The sequence below is a fragment of the Dipodomys spectabilis genome, unplaced genomic scaffold (assembly GCF_019054845.1).
Source record: "Dipodomys spectabilis isolate Male_0828 unplaced genomic scaffold, ASM1905484v1 ptg000009l, whole genome shotgun sequence".
Classification (NCBI taxonomy): domain Eukaryota; kingdom Metazoa; phylum Chordata; class Mammalia; order Rodentia; family Heteromyidae; genus Dipodomys; species Dipodomys spectabilis.
In genome coordinates this window covers 4325730-4339501 of record NW_024870686.1, presented here as the reverse complement: position 1 = coordinate 4339501, position 13772 = coordinate 4325730, and positions in this window count along the sequence as shown.

Genomic DNA, 13772 nt, shown 5'->3' with positions numbered 1-13772 from the left:
TGCTTTGATCTGCAGCCAAACCCACAATATTCCCAAGTCTTGTCTACATAATGCCTTACTAATCCTAATCATGAATATTCTCAAAACAGGTACCAGTAATGACCCTTTATTATACCAATGAGTAAACAAAAGAAGCAAAATAAGAGCAAGCCAGACCCTGAATTTACCACCTGATTTCTCCATTTTATCTAGTCCATCCTTGCTCTCAGATGTAATGCACCACATATTTCAAGTCAGTGAGTTTTTCTGTTGGATGAGAGGATTTTTCTTATGTACTTATTCCTCACAAACTTATTGATGCTGAAGGTACCATGTCCATCTCCAACCTTTGAAGCAGAAATCCTTTCACATTCATCAATCAGGCTAATGCATTTTGAAGATACCTTGCTTTACCTTTGCAAGTGCTCATATTCTTTCATATTGTATGAAGTAGTAATCACCCTTCTACCTATGGAAATCGTCACCCCAACAGACTGTGAATTAAAGAAGTCTTTTGGGGCATCCAGAATTAACAGACTCCTTTTTTTCCCTGTAAGATTCCTTTGCCCTATTAATATCAAAGAGATCGCTTAGAATGAGTAAACGAAGCCAAATTAAAACACAGTTCTTGATGTGCTTACATTTTCAAAAGAAGGAAAGAAGCCAGCTTCTTAAATCCTTCATCACAGAAAACAAGCTGCACTCAGGGATTTGAAATTATTCCTGACTACTTTGGTCTCGCGTGCCTTGAGACCTGACCATCTGAAGCCTTTCTGTGCGGTCCTTCCGAAACCGCCTATCAATGGCTAATGAATACTCAGGGTTTAAGAACCAGACTGTCTGAGCAGGCCTGACACTTGATCTGCACAGTGAAACTCCGGCTAACAGCTCACCGAGTGCCCTCTGAAAGCTTTCAGTGGCCTTTTGCTGCTGCTAGCTCCTACCTTATCAGCAGGCACCAAAAGCTTCAAATTACAGCAGCTAATTGGATAAAAACGGAAATGCATCCTCCTAATGGAGTGAGAGATTAATGCCTGGATTTTTTTCCCCTTCAGTTTCAGGCACAAAACAAAAACACAGCTGAAGGTTGTGATGCAGAAAAGTAAATTAGCTAGCTCTACAGCCATGTGTGTTTGGCTAAAACATAAGGTGTCTCAGAGACTTATACACATAATGAAAGAACAGAAAACAACCCAAGACAGAAGCTGCCAAATTACCCAAGAGACAGCAGCAAATCCCTTGCTCAGAATGAGTTAGCAGCACATTTTCCCTCCATAAATGGATAAATTACTTTGTACTTTAAGATAATTTCATTTATGAAATTTTTATAACAGTGACTGTATGTGGGTCTCAGGAATAAATAGAGCAGAATAATAAGAGTCATCAAAGTAAAGATCTAATGTGAAATTGTCTAATATGATTGGGATACACTGTACAGCCAACAGGACATTTTTTTATGAGCATTCTGCTGCTCCAAATGGTTTCTTACAGAGTAATAGAGTTTGTATTAAAAGAACATTTGCACTTGATTCAGGAGAGTAGGCTTTCATTACATCAACCTGTTTTATCTAAAGAGATGCAATTTAAAATGCACATGGAGTAATTTCATCTTTTAATCAAATTAACCTGAAGAGCAATATTACCATTAGGCGATTGAAACATTTAAATTCAAAGAAGTTGGAAAGTGGAGATTAATTGGATTTATGTCATTTAAAAGACAGGTCTGAGGTTGGGTACCAGTGGTTCAGGCCTGTAATCCTATTCAAGAGGCTGAGATTTGAAGATCATGGTTCAAAGCCAACCAGAGCAGAAAAGTCCATAAGACTCTTGCCTCTAATTAAAACCCAGAAGTGGTGTTCTGGCTTAAATAGTAGAGAGCTAGCCTTGAGTAGAAAAGCTAAGAGACAGTGCCCTGGCCCTGAATTCAAGCCCCTAGTACTGGCAACAAAAAAAAAGGTAAGAAGGAAGGAAGGAAGGAAGGAAGGAAGGAAGGAAGGAAGGAAGGAAGGGAGGGAGGAAGGAAGGAAGGAAGGGAGGGAGGGAGGGAGGGAGGGAGGGAGGGAGGGAGGGAGGAAGGGAGGGAGGAAGGAAGGAAGGAAGGAAGGAAGGAAGGAAGGATAAGAAAAAGAAGACAGGTCTGAAAACAAAGCCATGAGTGATTTTAATATGCTTTTATCCCTTCTCTGGGTGTGCCAGTCCTGGACACTGTCCTTGAGATTTTTTGCTCAAGGCTAACTCTCTACCACTTGAATAACAGCCTTTTTTGAAGTTCCAGAGAAAAACACACAACTCTAGCTGAATCTTTGCCATCTACACTGTGATTGGGCATGTCATATCCTCTCATGAAGATGCTCATGAAAACGCGTACAGGGTTGAAATATTATCCCTGTTTGCTGCTAATTTCCAATGAGATAATGTTGAAAATTCAAACATATATGCAGATATCCAAATACATTTTCATTTGCTCAAGAGCAAGGTTTTAATGAAGGGAGAAGATGCTACTTGGAATAAATCATAGTGTATACTTGTTTTCTTTTTATTTTTTAGAGAAGTACATTTTTTTATTGTGAAAATACTGTACAGAGGGGTTACAATTACATGGGCAAGGTAATGAGTACATTTCTTATCAAGCATTGTTGCCTCCTTCTTTGTTTCCCCTTCCTATTCCTTCCCATCTCCTACTACCCCCCCTATACTTTTTTTTACATAGATTCACTCTGCCAGGCACTATGATAGACTCTAAGGTTGTACAGAAGAAAAAGATTTAATTGAATCATCAAAGAACTCAGTCTTCATGAGACAAACATGTAAAGAGATTGTGAAAATTAATACAGTAATTACTGTCCTTTTATGCTGGAGTAGTTTTTTTTTTTTTCCATTTCACCTTCCCCCCTCCTGGTAATAGGTGCATACCAAACTGAGAAGGTAACATGAAACAGATGGAATTTTGTCAAGATAATCCACTGTACCTGTGTATAGTGTGGTACTGCTGATACCACATAATCAAGAACACTGGGGACAATGAACATACTGTCTCAGAACCAATGGAAGAAAGTAGAAAATGATAAACAAAGAAAATGTGGTTTAAAAAAAAGAACCAGGCGCCGGTGGCTCATGCTTGTAATCCTAGCCACTCAGGAGGCTGAGATCTGAGGATGTCAGTTCAAAGCCAGCCTGGGTGGTTTATCTCGAATAAACCACGAGAGAACAGAAGTGGCACTGTGGCTCAAGTGGTAGAGCACTCGCCTTGAGCTGAAGAGCTGAGGGACAGCACCCAGGCCCAGAGTTCAAGCCCCACAACTGACAAAAAAAAAAAAAAAAGAAAATATGACAAAAAAAATAACTCCAAGCATTTCAACCCCTCATTTAAGAATCAAAGAAAGGTTGGACAAATGGGATTGCATGAAGTTGCAGAGCTTCTGCATGGCAAAGGACATAGCTAGCAAGATCAATAGAAAGCCCACAGATTGGGAGAAGATCTTCACTAGCCATACAACAGACAAGGGTCTCATATCTAAAATATACTTGGAACTCAAAAAAGTAAATCCCCCAACAACAAATCCTCAAAGAAACAACTGCCCAATAAATAAGTGGGCTAAAGACTTAAAGAGAAACTTCTCTGAAGAGGAAAGAAGGATGGCCAATAGACATATGAAGAAATGCTCAACCTCCCTAGCCATAAAAGAAATGTAAATCAAAACAACATTGAGATACCACCTCACTCCAGTTAGAATGGCAAAAATCAAGAACTCTAACAACAACAGATGCTGGAGGGGATGTGGACAGAAAGGAACCTTACTTCATTGCTGGTGGGAATGTAAACTTGTTCAACCACTTTGGAAAGCAGTATGGAGGTTCCTCAAAAGACTTCACATAGAGCTCCCCTATGACCCAGCAATCCCACTTTTGGGCATTTACCCAAATGTTTACAAACAAGACCACACTAAAGCCACCAGCACAACTATGTTTATTGCAGCCTTATTTACCATAGCTAAGATATGGAACCAACCCAGATGCCCTTCAGTAGATGAATGGATCAAGAAAATGTGGTATATATACACAATGGAATTCTATGCCTCCATCAAAAAGAATGACATTGCCCCATTTTTTAGGAAATGGAAAAAGTTATATTAAGTGAAGTAAGCCAGGCCCAAAGAAACACAGGTCCCATGGTTTCCCTTATTTGTAATATCTAGTATATGTATGAGTCAAGCGGAAAAGGTCAGATAATGTGATGTTAGGAAAATGAACCCTTAGATATGTATTTTAATGTTTTCTTTTTCTTTCATGCATGTGTTTCTAATGCATTTATAAGATTATTTCTTTGTTGCTTTGTATGTCTCTCCACCACAGTATAACCCCCGCTTTCACTATATTTGATGTCAGTGTCACTTGTGGAGGAGATGGGGAAAAACAAGTCGTTTAAGGATTCAGGTGGACCTGTTGCAACAATGAGAAGTACAAAATGTCATGTCAAAAACGAGCTTTACAATGTCGGTGTGGGGGGAGGGAGGGGGTGAAGGATTGGGGGGGAAGGGGGAGGCTGGGAAGGGAGGTGGAGGGAGGTGGAGGGTAAACAAAGGAGGAGGCTGCAATGCTTGGTAAGAAATGTATGCATTATCCTGCTCATGTAATTGTAACCCCTCTGTACAGTATGTTCACAAATAAAATAAAAAATAAATAACTCCAAGCATTTCAACCCCTCATTTAAGCTTATAGTTAGTTCAAAGTTTCAACCAAAAGTCATAGTATTATGAATGTTTATCCATATTCCTTGTGGACATGTGACTATGCATACATGAACTTGCCCAGCTAGCTATAAGATCATTTGGGTAGGGCTGGGAAGGTGGCTCAGTGGTAGAGTGCTTGTCTCACATGTATGAGGCCCTGGATTCAATTATTCGGCACCACATAAACAGAAAAATCTGGAAGTGCTGCTGTGGTTCAAGTGATAGAGCACTAGCCTTGTGCTGAAGAGCTGAGGGACAGCGCCCAGGACTGGACTTCAAGCCCCAGAACTGACCAAAAAAAAAAAAGATCATTTAGGTAATGGGTTGCCCTGTTTCCTTCTTTTCTATATGGAAGCACAACTTTTTAATGACATAAAAGACACAGAATGGAAAGAAAGAACAAAAGAAAGAAAAGGAGAGAGAGGGACTGACAGCTTCTTAGAATATCAGGGCAGAATTCACTGAGGAAATAAGTCTGAGAGAAATGAAACTGGAGAATATTGAAATCATCAACGTGATAGTCCAGGCAGAGGAAATTAAACACTACATACAGAGATGCAGAGGTATGAAGACAGGCATGGAGTATTCAGGCAACATGGGATCAGTTTGTATAACCAGAGTAGAGAGTGAAACTGGAAAGTCAGGTAAGAGCTATAGAAAAAATAATCTCAAACTTAAAGGTGCTAAATGGCTCTTAAGCAGTAAAGGATGAAGTGTTTGATTTAGTAGGGAGAGGTTTTTGTTGAGGGGAAAGGTCTTAAAGTGAGCAGAGTAAGTTGACCCATATTTTGGAGGAAAGCTAGGAACCTAAGGTGGAGGTATGCTCCTAAGGAAAACACCTGGAAAGAAACAGTTCAATTATAAGAGGCCATTTCCGATTGTGGCCTTTGCCTGGGCAAGTAGCCCTGCCAGCTGCTCTGGCTATATCACAAGGACTGTCCATCAACATCTCCCTGTGTGCTGAATATTGCTTTAAATATAACATTCAGCTGGACCATTTGAGTCCATTTGCAGTGGTGGGCCACCTAATCTTCTAAGACCCTGTGTTCTCTTATACTCTTTAAAATAGAGGTATCCTGAACACCCAGAGAGACAGGACAAGTAGAGGTGAAGATTTTCATTCAGCTTCTCAACTTAGAAAGATTAGATTGTGGCTAAGAAGACCCCTAATGAAAAGAGTAACAGAAGGAAAAGATAAATGTGAATATATTGAACGTAGATTACTTGTTAACTGACAAGTAGTAAGTATATATACTTACAGGCTACAGTATGTCACTTCAATATACCCATACAATACCTAGTAATGAAATTAGGGTAATTAGAATATCTATGACCTCAAACACAGATTTCTTCATGCTGGGAACATTCAAGCCCTTCTTTACCAGCTTATTTGAAATATTCTGTTAATTATTGTTGACCATAGTTATCATTTTGTGCTATAGAGAACATTAGGAGTGCAGAGTACTGGTGGCTCACACCTGTAATCCTAGCTCAAGAGGCTGAGATCTGAAGATCGTGGTTCAAAGCCAGCCTGGACAGAAAAGTCCCTGTGAAAGTCTTATCTCCAAATATCCACTCAAAAAACGTAAGTGGAGCTGTGGCTCAAAGTGGTAGAGCACTAGTCTTGAGCAAAAGAGCTCAGAGACAGTGTCCAAGCCCTGAGTTTAAGCCCCATAATCACAAAAAAAAGGAACCTCAGGAGCCATTCTTCCTATCTGATTGCACTCTATGCTTTTTCCTCTTATTGAAATTTGCATAACCTAAGAATGCCTATTTTGATAGTAACACAGACACACAAAATAACAGAGAAAAAAATAATAGAGCTCACAAATTCCTAAATCAGAGCCTTTATTGCTTCAGGAATTAGAAGACAGTGTAGAACACCCTGCACTCTGTAGCCACTCTCTATATCCCTCCTTCTTCTCTACCTTTCCAAAGCTCCATGCATTCTATTTTCCCAGAAGTAAATTACCAACTGGGATAGACGTATATGGAAAAAGGAGGTAAGGAAGGATTATGGCATGATATACAGAAGTGCAATGTTGGGATTAGGCAAGTTTATCAACAAAGACTGAACTTTCTATTTTGCTAAACTCAAAGATGTTTCTAAATCAGGTTCTCAGTAGATAGCTGCTTGGATCAAGACTGAAAGCATAGCTTAAGGAGAAAATATGTTTGGTGTCAGATATTGCCAGGGGCCAGTATCATGGAGTATTAATGATAAAGGGGAACTAAAAGATTTGTTAATGGGAATAAATGTCCTAAATCCCAATTGCAGTGGTAGATAAACATCTGTATACATTTGAAAGAACTCACTGAATCTGAAATGGATGCGTAGCATTTCATATAACCATGAATTTCATATTTTTAAATGTTTTAACTCACAGCATACCAATGAGAGAAAAAAGTATAAAATACAAGCAAGCTAGGTAAGAATGGTTATAGTGTGAGTTCAGAGGAGAGAAGGAGAACTGTATATACTGGGCAGGAGATGAAAACTAGGCAATTCACTAACCAGCATTCAGTCACGATAGACCTACTCTCTGGGGATATTATGTATACATCTAGTTCCATTTTATTTTAGATATGAAAAACTGAGGTTCCTAGTGAGGTAGGCTGTTTTATTCACATTCATAAAGGCAGTCAATGACAAAAGAATTATAGATACAAACCAGGATTCCTGGACCTGGGATGGTTCCCATCAGTGGGGTTCCATGTAAATCATACCCTATACTTCAAAAAGAAGCTCCATTTGTGACTACAGACATTGAGCCATATGTATTAGTTATAGTCGTCTTTGTACAGTGCTTATCAAATAGCCATATGACACCATGAGCTTATAAAAAGGCTTTAAGATGCAAAACCATCTTAGAAGAAGAGAGGTTAGTACGCGCAGCTTCCACTATCTGAGATTTTAAAGTTTGAATAAAACAAGATCTTCATTGCTAGGCCTACAAATGACTTGAGAATGAAGGGACCACTTTCCTGTCACATAAACAAATATCCATAGAGAGGGAACTTTCCCCCCTTTTGTAGTTCTGTACATACTGCACAGAAACTTTCCAACAAATCAAATAAGTGAACGTATTCACACACCCATAGAATTTACAATCTAATAATTTACCAAGCTAAGAATCACATTAAATTTTTTTAAATGAACTCACAGAAGTGTAAAAGGGGAACTAAATGTTGACTTCATCCATGAATATCTAACAGATGGGACAAACATTAGGACGAGGAAACAGAGAAAAATATGGTTGCCATGGTTTTCTTTGAGATGCAGTAAACATGGGGACCCAACTGGACAATTAAATCCCCCTGTGGGAAAAGCCACATGCTGCTCCTTTCTTTCTCAGATAATTGCTTTGGATCTAAGTTTCCTTGGATGACTGGGAGCAGTGGGAGATGAGAGAGTACATACTGTCACTGGCTATTCTCAAATTAGATTTGTCCAATTCTTCTATGTAACAGACATCAAAGGATCACTGGCCATATCCAATTAATCCAGCACCCAGTAAGCAGTGCCTAGAGGAAATTTAGGACACGTGTAAACATGGGAAAAGGTGAGCATAACCTGAGACCAAGTCTGCTGTTCCCTGGGAAGCAGTAAGCCCACATAGCAGCATTTGAAAAAGATTTGATCTTAGGAGTAGGGCACTTAGAGCCTAGTAACACTTTCCAGTTCTCTCCAAATTCATCCAAACCACCACATTCCAGGTACTACGTGACAATTACAATAGCTTGACCTATCTACATTGTCAAATGTTTCCCTGTAATTTATTTGGATAATGTTGAGAAGCTAGAGTGAGAGTAGAGAGAGGTCCCTTCAGAAGTCTTTTTTTAAGAGTAATATTGAATGTTTGACAAGAAATGCACTCATTGCCTTACTTATGTAACTGTAACCCCTCTGTACAACACCCTTACAATAAAATTTAAAAAAATTAAAAAAGAGTGATATTGAAGCCTCACTCTGTGAAGACTGCACCTAAGTGATGTTGAATAGGCAGACATGGGAAACATCGTTTGGCTGAACTTGAATGTTTTGTCTGGAGGCTCTGATCAAGTTGACACAGTCTTTTCCAAGGTCATCCCAGAGGCTGCCAACGCTGAGATCACCATTTAAACCCCAGTTCTACAGTTTTGCCGCCGCCAACGCAGATTGTTTCTAGTCAGAACAAGATGAAGGATTGTTCTTCGTTTTCCATAGCCTCCACACACGGTGCTCCAGTGTAGCTACAGCAGGGGCGTGTGGGGTGGGGGTAGGGGTGGACATGGACCACACCGCTGTCCTGGAGTGATGGGTGGCCAGGCTGAGGGCACTTGCGCCAGCTGCAGACACAGGAAGAAGGGCTTCACCTTGGCTCAGTCACATGCCTCCAGAAGCCAAAAACGTCATTGAGGTAATTTTTAGGTTGCTGAAACATATCTCTCTCTTGAGTCTATCCCCAAAGCCCAATGCCTGCAACATCTTATTTCCTGTTTGGGGATTTCCTGAAACTGAAACAAAGACTTTGGCCTCTGTAAAGAAATCCATAGAAAGCTTTTTTTTCTCCCCCTCTGTGAGCTTATGACTGTATGTGCCAGCTTGCCTGCATAATCTGCCTCACATGCAATTGCGTCTCCTCCCAAAGTGCCATTTAACCCTTTCTTCATTAACGATACCCTGTTTGTCTCACATTGTCATTTTCATAAACTTTCTGAAAAACTGAAAGCTTCCTCTCATAGTACAGATGGTTCCATTTACAATTTTTTATTATGCTTTTATCTAAGTAGTTGTACAAAGGGGTTACCGTTTCAACAAATCAATTTAAAGGTGTGAAAGTTTGAATGCTGATTTCTTCCCATATTAGGGATACTCAATGCGGTGCTGTCTGGAGGTGATAGGGGTAGCAGTGAGTCACAGCTCCCAGGTAGCCAGTCACCAAGACAGACAACCAGCTGGGACTCTGCAGTGCGCTCTAGTGGCTAATATGAGATTTAACAGGATAGGTGTGTTAAATGCATTTTCAACATACAGTATTCCCAAATTAGGATGAGGTTATTCAACCACATCCTAAGTCAAGGAGAATCTTGAAAACGAGGTCTGAAAACTAGAGGTATGGCTTATGAGCAGGAAAGGCCGAGTGAGAGGTTCAAGGCTCACAGTTCAAGTCCCAGTACCAACACAAAGAAAAAGGAGAGAGAGAGAGACAGACAGACAGACAGACAGAAACAGAGAGAGAGAGAGTTCACAATTAAACCACTTAGTGAAAGAAACAGTCTCAAAACTTGAAGCAGATTGAATTTCAGAGAGCATATCAGGACTCTCCAGAGAAACAGAAAAGAGGCAGAAATAGATGCTATTGCTATAGAATACAAAACAATACAGACACGGGTATGGGAATTTGCCCATATTATTAGAAAGAGCAAGAAGTCCTACTAATCTTCCATCTGCAAGCTAGGGAGTTAGAGAAGCTGTTGGCATCATTCCTGGCCCAAAGCTGAAGGCTTGCAATGGTTGGGAATTTCCAGTCTTAATCCAAAGGCCCAAGAACCAGAGATATCAATGCATATAGGCAAGATATAGACCAGAAATGATGTGTGTGTCGGATTGTTGAGAAAGAATTCACTTTTGCTTGGCCTTTTCATTCTGTTCAGGCCTTCAATGGATGAGGTGATGCCTGTCTACATTGGCCAGGGTGAACTTGTTTGAAACATGGGTCAGTATCTTGATTCAAATGCTAATCTCCTCTGGAAACATCCTTCCATACATCCATTATCCTGGCCAAGTTGATACTTAGAATTAAGCATCACATATTCTCAATAATTATGGGATGGAAATTTGAATTTCCCATTTACTAGTTGTATAGCATTGGATATGCTTTGCTTCACCATCTTAGATAATAAAGTTACTTTTAATATGAACATTCATCTTTCCTCTCTCAAAAATAATGATTCTTTTTTACTAACTATTCTGATAAATCTAGAAGGCTAGAGTATTAGATTTTGGAGCCATCGGGTTGGTTTAAAAAAATACATATACACACACATGCATGCGTGCACGCATGCATGCGCGCGCGCACACACACACACACACACACACATATATCACCAATTTTGGAGAAGCAAAGGTTTATTAGAATGCTATTTAGGGAAACAAGGGAGCTAGATAAAGGATGCCCCAGGCAGGATTGTGTGGCTTGTTATACCTTGTTTGGCTTGGTCTACTTGGAATTATTTGATTGGCTAGTTCTTCTTTCAGGGACCTTGTTGATTGGTTGTTCCTTTCTTGGAGCATGGTTTGACTTTCATGCTTACAGGAACATTGGTGTGTTCAGTTCCTATTTCCTAATTCCATGGCTTGAATTGTATGTGCTACAAGATCATTTCCCACATTTGGCCATTACTTCCTTGTTTTAACTTGGCATTTAGTATTTTCTTCCCATCATTCCTCCTTAAAGAGAACTTCCTCTACATAGGAAACTATTAGTTCTTGGTTATCATTGCATAGCAGAGAAAATTGGAAAATATATATATATAATTTTGGTCCTGGAAGGCCTCATTCTCTACTACCATCATGTATATGTCTTTTTATATACCTGTGTAGTTTTCTTTCTTCATGATTCTTTTTTCCTCCAAGTTCTTTTATGTTATGGAAAGAATCTGAACTGCTCCTAAGAGGCCATATGTGAAAAACTCCAGTATCCAACTGGTGGTATTATCAGGAGGTTGTAGTGGTAATAAAAGGTTTGGAAGTGAGTATTATTGAGACTTAGGTTACTAAGTCACTGAGGGTCTGTCTTTGAAGAAGATACTGGGATCTTGCCAAGAGGTGCACAGTTTTGTCTCACCCTGTGTTCCTGCTGCAATGGGCCCAGGGTACCACAGACTGAAACCATAAGCCAAAACAAATCCTTTCTCCTTTGAAGTTGATTGTTGCAGGCATAGTGTCACAGAGACAGAACAAACACACTCATTCCGTTTCAGATCCCCCTTCTCGATTTCTCCCTTTCCACTGCCCCCACCCCCACTCCCACACCACTGTGTAAAACTCCCCCATAACAGGTTTAGATCCTGGTCAGTGGTGTACTTCATCTGGTTGTTATCCCAAGATAATCAGAGGTAATGTCAGGTCTTGTTAGTATTATCCGAGGCGGCTGTTTTGGCTATTGTCACAATGTGTCTACTCTTTGATCCTGTTCTTCTTGAAGTTCCAATGTGAGTGTGGGAAAGAGGAACTCAGAGAAAGAAAAGGTTGAAATTGCAGAGAGGGACAAAATAGAGTTTGGTAGGCCAGTGTCCAGGATATTCCTTCATTATGTGTTATTTATAGTTCTAAAATTATTTCAAAATAAGTAGAGTGGTATGTGGAGAAAAAAAAAGATGCCATGATAGGAGGAAGCTCTAAATCCCCATCATTTTCCTCCCAAGAGAGAATTCAATACCCACACTACTCAAATTTCCACTCTTCCTCATAGTAAATACGGTTTGTCTCTTCAGAAAGCATACTGAAATGAAATCCCTCTGGTGAGATATTTAAGAGGGTGGAAACTTTATGGTGTTAAAACATGGGACCTTATAAGAGGTGATATAGAATAGATTACTATGAGAGGGTGGAGTCCAAAGATTGAACACTGGTGGTTTTACAAGAATAGGGAGAGAGACCGGAGGGCACACTTATGTTCTCTGTCACTCACCTGTGATGGCCAGGCCATCTGGGGACTCTGCCAGAAAGAACGTCATTGCTAAGTGCAACCCCTCAACTTTGGGCCAGAACTGTGATCCAAGGTAATCCTTGATCTTTTAAAACTTTCAGTTTGTGGTATCATGTGGTTAGCAACAGAAAACAGACTGATGCAACCTTTTCATAATGCAGATGTTTAACCAAAGTGCTATCCTTTCCAAGTACAAAAAATTACTCTCTCCAGAATAAAGGGCCTCCAACCACCACAAGTAACAGACTGGCTCACAAGGTTCTTAATGGAGCACAGACCATTGCCATCTACAACTCCTGAGTATCTCCACTACTAACAAAAGCACCTACTGAAGAATCTATCACAATTACATTGCTCAATTTAAAAATTAGTAAATTAAGCCAGGTGTTAGTGGTTCATAGCTATAATAATACTCGTTACTCAGGAGGCTGAGATCTGAGGATTATGGTTTGCAGTCAGCCCAGGAAGGAAAGTCTGTACGATTCTTATCTTCAATTAACCACCAAAAAGCCAAAAGTGGCACTGTGGCTCATGTGGTAGACTTCTAGACTTGAGAAAAAAAGCTCAGGGACAGTGTCCAAGCCCTGAGTTCAAGCCCCAGGACTGGTGCACATGCATATGTGTGCGCATGCATGCACATGTGTGAGCACACACACACACACACACAAAGTAATGTTAAAATTTCATCTAACCATAGTTGTCCCCCGCCTTTTTCAGTCATAGGGCTTGAACTCTGGGCCTGGGCACTGTCCCTGAGCTCTTCAGCTCAAAGTGAGTACTCTACCACTTGAGCCATAGCACCACTTCTGATTTTCTAGTGGTTTATTGGAGATAAGAGTGTCACAGACTTTCCTGCCCAGGCTGGCTTTGAATTGCGATCCTCAGATCTCAGCCTCCTGAGTAGCTAGGATTACAGGCGTGAGCCACTGGTGCCAGTCTTACATCTAACCACAGTTGTTGCTTGCATTTTGTTTTATATTACAAATGCAAGAATAAACCAAAACTACCTATCTCTAATAATTATTGTGATGACTGTCATTATACATGATAGAATTTAGCCTAGCACCTGGCACATGGCACTTAATTGACTTTCAGTCCCTTGCTCCTTACCCAAGTACCCCATCTTCAGAGCCTGTTTCTGGAAATACTCTGCCCTCCCTTCGACCCCCCCTAAACCTTGTGGTGCCTCATTCTCAGTTTATGCCTATTGTTCTGGCCTAATAAACCTCATCCCTTTCATCGCTAGTGTCCCAATTTGGTCAATTCTATCATTACTTCCCTAGTGTCACAGTCTCTCCAGAGAACACTTCCCACTGAAGAGCAGATCAATGAGTACAACAGGCTCCCTGGAGTGACTATAAAAACAAGC